Raw genomic sequence first — 10936 nt, 5'->3', positions numbered from 1 at the left:
TGCGCTCATCCTAATCCTGAAAGTCTTTAAATTAATTTCCAATTATAATATCACATGTGTTTGTGTGCATATTCTCTGAATAAAAAGGTTTTAACAAGCACCACCTGCTCTTTATATATGTTGGCACAAAAAGATCACATTGTTTTACAAACACAGATATTTATTACAATGCTCTTTATCCTAAACCTATCTTAATTGAGTACCTCTGCTGTAACTGTTTTCCCACACAAACATTAGTTTTCTTATCCTAACCAAAGTTTGATGAATGGTAAAGCTAGAATGTTTATTACTAGCTTATTTAAGAAAAGGCATGAGTGGAGTAAGAGGAGGTAATTTTATTTGTATACATTTTCAATAAACAGCAATCCTATTAGTTTACCTACATAACAATAATACGTAAAATACAAGAAAATACAAATAACTAAGGATCCATAGCATGCTAAATGTCTATAACACTCCCCAGGTTTGCAGAAATGGTTTGACCCAATTCTTATGCAGCTAATGATATTGATTGACCCGTTTTGAACTGGCGTCTAATCCCGCATTCACGTCAAGTACACGTTAATTTTTCACACGTAAACAACACGTTGAGTACACGTTAAATACACGATGAGTACGTGTGAAATACACATTGTTGACGTGTACTTAACGTGTTAGAATACACGTATATTTGACCCACTTGGCTTTCCATATTAATCTGACGCTTCAAAAGGACGACTACACATCGGGACTACATTCCCCTTAAATCCAACACGCTTGACGCATTTCCTCTCTTCCCCAGCTTTAGAAATCGGCTGGGCTCGGTTAATTCCGTAAATCGAGAAGGGATTTACTCTAAAGAGGCAGGACGAGACCTTAGTTTACTGTGCATCGAGGGGTTTGCGAGCTTGCAATGAAACTGCGGTAAACAAACTCACTGGTAAGATCAAGCGTACTCACATTTTAGTCCTCAGAGAAATGTTTTTGAAATATCTCGTAGTCGCTGTTTGTTTCAGTGTGATACATACGAATACGCGTAGACTGATATAACATGCAGTGTTGAATGGATTGGGATTCAGAGGTGCGTGGAATAAGATGTGTGCTGTACAGGGACGTGCTCAGAGTCCTTATCCGATGTGACATGATACAAATGCTTCACCAGTTGCTAAAGACGAGACTAATTATACGAATCGATAAAAAAACACTTTGATGAGATCCATCGCGTTTTGCAAGTTTAACTACGTTTGCCTTTAACATGTAAAAAGATGAGTGGCATTTGCATCAAGGCAAATTTTCCATGACATATTTTATTATGAGCTTGCCGATGAAAGAAAACGACTTAATTTTTTTTAATTACAAGAGTTTCAGACTTAATGAGAAATAATTTTGTGTCTGAACGTGTGATGTTTAACTTTTGTGGACAAACGTTAATTATACGGACGCCGCCTTGTTGAATATCTAATGTTAGTTGGCTGTCTGTGTGTTTGATAAAACTTCAGTTCAGTTCATTTTAGATTGCGGGATATTTTGTCAGGACTGTAGCGATTATCTTTAAAATAATTCATTCGTTTACTATAACAAAACACGAAGCACACTGTGGAGGATATTGTTTATCCAGAACCCCATACGACTCCATTCAATCTGAATGTATAATTTTCAGTTCCCATTGGATTTGCCATTTTATCCGCATTGATATGAATATGTTAAGCCTTTGAGAGTCTAACGTTAAAACGCGTTAAACTACATTGCGAACAGCCTTTAAAACAGCACATAAAGAGCTGCAGTGGGATTACACGCTTTTATTTGACGCTTCAGGCACATGCAGCCATGCTGACGACACACCCCGCTGCGTCATCATATTTAAATAGCCTACAAATACGAGGACTCTATGAATTTGTGATGCCAATTTATTTTTGATAGTGTTTTTTTATTGTTTTGAGAGTTTTACGTAATGGATTTCCAATTGCTTTTGTTTGCTGAGGTTGGTGTTAATTTTATTGTAAAAGCAAAGTGTCATTCACTTCATTGTAAAGATTTACCAACTGTTTATTGTGCAGACATGTTAACTGTTTGATTTGGAAAAACAGTTCATTATATGAAATCTCTTTTCAGCCTCAGATTGTTTATGACTTTATAGTGACACATTTTGATGAATCATGTGGATATAGAAGGGTATATCGAGTTTAACACTTATGAGTCAATGCTATGAAGTTCGCAAGCTCTCTTCAGTTAGGAGCTTTGAACAGAAACATGTGCCCGGTTTCACATACAAGGCTTAGACTAGTACCAGACTAAAATTAATCTTTGACCTGTATAAACTGAAAATAACTTGCCCTGACATATCTTAAAATATATCAGTGAGACATTGTTTTGTCTCAAGATGCAAACCAGTAATTTTTTTTAAGGCATTTTAAAAAAGTGCCTTTAATATCCTTTTATTATCTAGGGTCTAGTCCTGGCCTTGTCTGTGAAATCTGGCCATGGTCTTCTTAAAAATGTATTTTGCCTTTTATCAGCACTCTAGATTTCCTGCACTGCAATTAGGTTCATCACACAGTCTTTAAGCTCAATGTCTGAAGGAGACGGGCAGGCCTGCTTACTGTGTATAGAGTGCTGATGCTGATGAATCCAGTAGCTTGGGGAATGGCATCAAGTAGAGTAGTGTCTGCTGTCCTTTTGATAAAGTGCAGTTGCTGTTTATCACAGCTGTCACTTTTATTGGTAGCTTGCCCATGGGTCATACCTTTTTGGCAATGTTTCTTCATTCTGGATTTAGGATTATGCACACACTGTGAACAAGCTTATTGGCTTTCTGTTAGTGACTCATGTCTTGTCACCCCTGCACTCTAATAATGGCCAGCATATTCTTTTTTACACATCGCATTGCTCACTATAGTTTACGCATAAGCTACTGTTTTTGTCTATTTCTTTAATCTTTGATCATTGGACCCTTATCATAAAATGCTGTTTGTGTAGTTTTTTTGTCAGATATTCATTGAATAGGCTTATGTATTTTTGGGTTGTTGACGTGACATGGCTTTTCACTGTCACACAAGAGAAAAATGAATATGATTAATATTTTCATTTTTTAAAATGCTGTTAATGGTTAAGCTAATCTTTTTCTTAAATGGACCTGTTGTTATAAAAATGCTTCGTTATTAGATTTTTTTTATCTTTGAGCCAAATCTCAAAATTGTATGGTTTCAACGTCTCAAGCATGGTTCAGTAAATTAAAACTTTTATAAATTAAAATGAGAAGCATAAAAATGTTAATAAATATATCAGACATCATTAACAAGTATCTATTTATACTAAATGGCAATCATTTTTTTTCATCCATATATTTCTAAAAGCGTAGGAACTTTTTATCACTTTAAACCATGTCCTACATTAATTTGCTAATAAGACCCAATTCAAGATCATGTTACTGAAGCCCCATGTGAAGCACGTGTGTACAAATATTTGTCTCAAAATTGTTCAAAACTTATTTTAAACCACTGTAAAAGTGTTAAGTTATGTTGTCCTTTGGTGTGACGGCCAGACATGCTATATATATATATATTTTTTTTTTATTAAAAAAACTATACGTTAAACTTCATAATCAGAGAAAATGATGTAAATTATTTTTGCTAACATCTGTTGACAGGTTAGCCAGAAAAGCAAGGTCATTAGCTGAGACGAAAGGGTTAAACGTCCTTGGGTGTGACAGATATTGTCCACTGGTGTGTCGGATAATGTCCACCTGGTGTGACAATGGAACTGTCACATGAGGACAAAATGGTCCCTTTTAAATTCATTTAAAACAATATAATTATAAGTGTTTAACTCATTTCTTCTTCATTTTTAAATTTGTGGTTTTCTCAAATTTAATAGTTATATTAATAAAAAAATTCTGACGTCTTTGCAGAAAATGCATTGTTGTAAGTCTCATGAAAATATATAAAATGTAATTCTTCTTTGATATTGAGACAGAAAGAATTAAGGGAGAAAAATGTATGAAGAGAGAGGACACAGATCTATAGAGAGAAAATTAACACCGAAGGGAGAAGATCCTAAGAGAATGACACAGAAAGAAAATTGAATCAAAATGATTCCTCATAGGAAGTGCAGCCTAATACTTTCTATATCTAATTAATTCAAATATTAATGAATATAGTTTGAATAACAATTATATATATATAATTATATATATAATTAATTTCATACTAAATAAAAAAAACACTAATAAGAGTAAAATAAAATTTGTGAAAAACCTTAGCTTACATATAACCTACTGTTTTTGTCTTTTTCTTTAATCTTTGAGTGGACCCTATCATAAAATGCTGTTTGTGTTGTTTTTTTGTCAAATATTCATTGAAAAGGCTTTTGTATAAAATAAGTGTCAAATGATGAATATAACTTTCTCTCATGATATTTTTTGTATGTCAGTAAGAGACACACCATAGGACATTTTAAAAATGCTATAAAAAACAATGAAAGTGTTGACTAATTAAGTGACCGCTTATATTTTCTGTGTATTTTTTCTTCAGAAACATTTTTTTACTGCATATCCGCCATCTACCCATTTGCTGATGTACCGAACACATTGGACCACCTACAGCCTTTCTATTTTGAAGGGCACTTGTTTGTTTTTTGTTTCGGAATGGTAGGAAGTGCACAGATATGTGAGCACATACTTGTGTAAGGTATTCAAGTGGGTCTGTCATTGCACACCTGCCATGTGCTGACTGCTGACCAAATCTACTGTGGCCCAATGCTCTGCTTTCTAGTCTGCATTACAGAGAACAGAGCACCAGAAATTGTTTCTAAGATAGCATATCTGCTTTTGTAATATTTAAAAGTAGTGAGACTGAAATTAACATTATTAGAAAAAATGCATTATTTTTTACTTCATGATTTACATCTCTTTTGTTTTCCAAAGGAGCAAAGTTTTTGTTATTCACAGTTAGAACCTGTATTTAACTTGATACACAAAAGTTGAGGTGACCGCCTAAGTTTAAACCCCAACCCCCATATGAGGGTTATAATTAGCAGGGGTGTCAGTGGGTATGTGGTGTGTGTCACATCCTTTAGTTGGAGTGAATTCTGAGTGTGACTGCCAATATTAACTAATAGAATACGACACTTCCAGACACTACAATATCATCATTCTATCTTTATTTACTTCTGCCTTTTCTCATTTTGTAACTTTCTTCTAACGGCACAAATGGCTTGGTCATTGTATAGTTTGTCAACCAGTGCCATTTGCTGTTTCTGATTGTTGTGCTTTTGTGAATTGTATTCCATTGGATATACAGTGGTGTAAAAAAGTATGTGCCCCATCTGGATTTTTTGTTTGTTTTGCATATTTATCATGCTTAAATGATTTAGATCATCAAACTAATTTGTATATTAATCAAAGAAAACCAGAGTAAATACAAAATGCAGTTTTTAAATTATAGTTTTGTTTATTAAGGGAAAAAACAATCTAAACATTTCTGACCCTATGTGAAAAAATAAATCCCCTGGTAAATCATGAATTAAATGTGATGAATTGAATAACTAAGTTAAATTTCACTAGCCACATAAAAGATCCCAAACCAGAACTTCCTTGCTTCAGTTAAGGTCAGTGTTCATGATTCAACAATAAGAAAGAGACTGTGCAAAATTTGCATCCATGGGTGAATTCCAAGGCAAAAACCACTGCTGACCAAAAAGAACACAAAGGCTCGTCTCACATTTGCTAAAAATCATCTTGATGTTCCCCAAAACTTTTGGGAAAGTAATATTCTGTGGACTGATAAGACAAAGGTTGAACTTTTTGGAAGGTGTGCGTCCTGTTACATCTGGCTGAAAACTAACACATTATTCATAAAAGAACATCATACCAACTGTCAAACATGGTGGAGGTAGTGTGATGGTCTTGGGCTGCTTCGTAGCTTCAGGACCTGGACGACTGGCCATAATTGATGGAACCTTGAATTCTGCGCTCTACCAGAATATCCTAAAAGAGAATGTCTTGTCATCGGTTTGTGACCTCATCGGATTATGCAGCAGGACAATGATCCAAAACAAACCAGCAATTCCACCTCCAAATGGCTAAAAAAACTAAATAAAGGTTTTGGAGTGGCCTAGTCCAAGTCCGGACTTAAATCCATGAATGACCTTAAAAAGGCTGTTAATGGTCGAAGACCCTTCAATGTGGCTGAAATCAAACAATTCTGCAAAGAAGATTGGGCCAAAATTCCTCCACAGCGATGTGAAAGACTCATTGTGAGCTTTCGCATACGCTTGATTGCAGTTGTTGCCGCCAAGGGTGGCACAACTAGTTAATAGGTTTAGTGGGCAATTACTTTTTCACATAGGATCAGAAATGTTTGGATTGTTATTTACCTTAATAATTAAAACCATCATTTAAAAACAGCATTTTTTTTGTGTGTGTAATATTACAGTTTGTTTGATGATCTGGATCATCCAAGCATGACAAATATGCAAAAAATCAGGAAGGGGGCAAATACTTGTTCACACCACTGTATGAATTTTATGCCATTGGAGGAACAGGGTAATATGACCATAAGGACATAAGGGTAAAATTATAGGTAACATATCTGCACACAATATGGTGTGACACTGATCATCTTTATTTGAGCCTTGGTGTTTGACTTGAGTTGAATCTTCTCCTTCCATGCTAAAAAATATTCCAGGTCTGTTCATTATATCAGGAGCTCTTGTGATTGCGGCCTTCTTTACGGAAGAGTGGTTTACTGGCTCATCATGATCTCCTTTCGTTTGCCAGAAAGGGCTCTCTATTAGCAGGTGATAATCCCAATGCTGAGGTGCTGCGAAGGTTTGAGCAAGTTGCTGTCACCTTCACACATTACACTGGAGAAGTAGATGAATGATCAAAGGAAGGTGTAGAAAGTCCTCCTTGAAAGAGAGAAATACAGTACTGTTGGTTGTTGCACAAATTAATTTAAAGGTGCTCATTTGACCAAGATAGAAAAAGAAACAAGTGTTCAAATCCCAGGGAATGCGATAACATTGAATGCAGCGTGAGCCACTTTTGATTAAAATGTTTTCCAAAGGCATAAATGCTATAAAAATTTAGTTTTATAAGGTCCTTTCACTTTAAATGCAGTTCTCTTCTGTTAGGCTATCTGTGGGAATATGGCATATTTTTGCCCTTTGACACAAGGCTCAATTTGGTTGCATGAAATCAGAGAGTGTGGAAAGGCTTTTTTGAGCCAGTCTACAGCTGCCTGGGTGGTGTACGCTACATAGATGTTTGCCAGGCTCTTGTATGTGAGCTTTTATTCTGTCTGTGATAAATGGGTTGGGTTAAGAAGGTGCTTGAATGATTATAGTCTGTTTTTTTGAATTTTTTAAACTATGGACAGATCATAGGGAAGAACAGGAAATACATCTTGCATATCATTTGTAAAAAGAAGACTACACCCTTGCCAAATACTTTTATTTAACAAAAGATGACCTAAAACAGTTTTGAGACCATAACTACGTTTACATGCACCCTCATAATGCGATTATAATAGGTTTTTGGCAATATTGCGATTACATTTTTTTGCAATCATTCGGTCTAAATATTGCGATTAAGCTCATAATCACAGTAGGCTCAATCGAACTAACATATGTGGTGCTGGCAACGTACCACTTTAAATGACCCACACTGCTCCTGAATGACAGATAGATCTATAAAGTGAGCATTCCATGTTTTTTTTTCTCCAGAACCACATGGATTTTTCTTTATAGTATTTTAGGAAAATATACATTGTGTTATGACTATAAGCTTTTAAAAATGTTTTTACTACGTTTGGTTCATGTGTGTTTTTGGTGTTTTTCCCACTTTGGGAAAGCATGCCACTTATTTGACATCTATTTGATGATGAATATGTCAGGCTTCCTGCGGGTGACCTAGGTTTGACTGGTCCAAAAAGTGAAAAAATGCATGACATCAACGCTTTAGTTTTAAGAAGACTTGTAAATTTGTAAATGTTAGTTTGGCTCTCCACGCATTTCCCTGCACATCTTTATGGAGTTTCCAAATTTATCTGTCTCTGTGTATATCTTTCAGACTCTCAATCTCAACTTACTACCTTCTTGGCCCCTCTCTGTCTTTCTAAAGTTGGAATCTGCCTTGACGGAGAGATGGTTATATTTGTAGACCATCCATTTAACCTTCAAAACCTTCCCAGGGCTCCGTGTTGACATAGAATTTGAGTTATTGAGACGTTTCAAGTTCACGTCTGTATGTCTGCATCAAAGACACTCATTGGTTAATCATATTGAAAATGTAGAAAAGTTTTCAGTTTTATAAATGTTTTGCAACACACACAAACATCAGTGTTTGTATGACCAGTGATTGTATAAGTCCTAAGGGCAAAAAATAGATAATCATAGCTAGCTACTGTGAGATTGCTTCTAGGATATACTTTATACAAATTTATGTTTTTTCCACTTATGTGATACGTCTATATAGTTTAAGGTGATGTTATGCATCACCAGTGGGATTCCAGCATAGATCTAACATTGTGTCGCTGGCCTGACAGGATAACCCAGCCTGTCTTGCTCCTGTCCGCTTTTCTGTGGCTCAGTGGTTAGCACATTGTGCTAGCAAGGCCAAGGTCATAGGTTCGATCCCAGGGATTGCACATACTTATAAAAAGAACAAATGTATAGTGCAATGTTAGTCGCTTTGGATAGGAGTATCTGCCAAATGTATAAATGTTAACGTTCCATGACACCTACCGCCTCTCAAATATGGAGAACTTTTTTTTAAAAGAGGTGGATTCTGTTACGTGTGGACGGAACTGCTTTAATCAAATGTTGAAAATAGCTTTTATTTGTGGGACACACTCTAGTTCCTTATTGTACCCAAATGTACAAAACCAACCATACCAGATCATCCCGGCCAAAAACTCCTGACTGACATGTCTAATGGAAAGGAATGTGGTGTATCTTCTGAGGTGTATCTCGTAATACAAAACTTGATGTCCGTGACCTGGTCTGTGATCTGTTACAGCTGTGTGCTCTGAGGTCATAGCTGTGACTCCGAACCTCATGTGATGCTCATCTTAAAAGTGGGCAGCGGCACAGCTGCGGTTCTTCCTGGCAATATTAGTCATTTGTTAAAACTATACAAATGATGTTTTAGTGACTACGTGTTGCCTAAATGTGTATTGTGTTGGAACACCACACTGCTGATGCTGAATCTAAATTATCTAATTTGTCCTTCATGCAGTGTGAGTAATAGACTCATTAGGCAGCTGTTTTTGGTTGCTAATCTCCTCCACATCATTGACAGTTCATATAAAACCTTGTTCAGCACCACTCGTTTTTCACTGGAATGGCTACTTTGCGACGTTACTAAAAGTGTACAGTATGTGTACTGTGCGAAGCATTGCCGAGTTAAGTTAAATTTGGGGTATCTGTGAAAATATTGTCATTAAACCAGCTGATGACTTACAGGAAGGTGCTCTGATTGTTTTTATGTTTGCCTGCTTGTCCAGTTCGATTAATTTAAATAGTTAAATCAAATTTGTGCACAACATGATTTTTTTAATTTTCAGTTATGTAACTTAATCCCATTATGTTGGCACTACATAAATGATTTTGCGTTGTGTTAATAATAACATATAATTGTTATAACTAGGCATACTTTTCGTTCGGCTACATTTTGAGTCATTTTCTTAATTAAGTGTTGTTTTATGTGTTTTTCAGTAAGAGAAACACTTGTTAGTGTTTAATGTTCATTTATCTTTGAGATTCAGAGAAACACTTATGTTGAGAAGGTTAAATGAAAATATGAATCCGTAACATTAAAAAATCATGTCTGTTTAACAACCATAAATTTGGCAACTTGAGTAAATATAACTTCATCGACCCATTTACCCCTGTTAAACAAACACCACACCCTCAACTTGTTCAAGTCACAGCAGTGTGAATGACCTCATCAATCGCATCATCCACACAGCCTAGTCAAATTAATAAAGTTAATTTTAAAAAGCCATCATAACTATGTTTAAGGCATTCATCTAGGCCCAGGCCAGTCAGCAGTCTTCTCACAGTTTTAGCTGTTTGCATTAATAAACCCAAAAGTGTCAAGTTGAGCAGGAATGGTTCCAAATCCACAGTTTTTACATATACAAACCCTGCATAAACCAGGTGAAATTGTTACTGCAAAAGCATTCCTAAACCCTTGTGTCAAGCCAAGACTGTATTCATGCTGTCAGTTATTAAAGGGCTGCAAATCCAGGTGTTTTCTGCAATGTAAAAATAGTCAATGGTATCCTCAGAATGTCTCTGTAAAGTTTCAGCTCAAAATACACCACATATCTTTCATTACAATATGTTCAACATGGCCATTTGTGGCTGCAATGGAAAACACTGTGTTTTTGTGTGTGTCTCTTTAAATGCAAATGAGCTTCTACTCCCCGTATGCAAAATGTAACATAGAGCGCTTACACATGTGCTTTGGATGCAGCAAGACAAGCAATATGGCCCCGGAGCATAGATTTTTCATTCTTTCCGGCTACCGGGAGCATTGGCTCCCGACCAAGGGGTCGCATTGACTCACGTCGTTCGAATGCCCCGCCGAAAACATTGTCAACGAGTCCTGACTCGTTTCTGTAGGTCTTTCTGGACCGGAGATACGGACCGATGAATGTTGGTTTGTTGATCTGTAAAAAGTGCCTCTTACCCGGACACAGAGTTCTTGGCGTCCTGCCCGAGACTTTCGATCGTTAATATCACCGGCCCCCGAGGTCGCAGCGGGCCAAACTTGGGCTCGTCGGAAAGATCTCCTCCTGGCCTCCTTTATGTTCCATTTTACAACCAACTACAGCACACATTTGTTGATTCTTAGACATTTTTGGCGTGGCTAGTGGCTACATCTGCTCTTGCCTGAAAATGGCTGACAGCGTGTCTCTGGCGAAAGTTGGAGCTACCCGCTCATAAGGCGGAG

The 10936-nt window shown here is 36.4% G+C and overlaps 1 protein-coding gene across 1 annotated transcript in view; it reads left to right on the top strand.

Annotated features, from left to right (window-relative positions):
• The first annotated feature begins 572 nt into the window (after window positions 1-572).
• tln2a (talin 2a) overlaps window positions 573-10936 on the top strand; it is a 49244-nt gene continuing 38880 nt past the window's right edge. Inside the window, exon 1 of the mRNA XM_056748787.1 lies at window positions 573-919. The gene's annotated coding sequence lies outside the window, so the exon portion shown is untranslated. The remainder of the gene's footprint in view (window positions 920-10936) is intronic.

Source organism: Triplophysa dalaica, chromosome 1 (genome assembly GCF_015846415.1).
Source record: "Triplophysa dalaica isolate WHDGS20190420 chromosome 1, ASM1584641v1, whole genome shotgun sequence".
NCBI lineage: Eukaryota > Metazoa > Chordata > Actinopteri > Cypriniformes > Nemacheilidae > Triplophysa > Triplophysa dalaica.
This window is presented reverse-complemented; position numbering and strand designations above follow the sequence as displayed.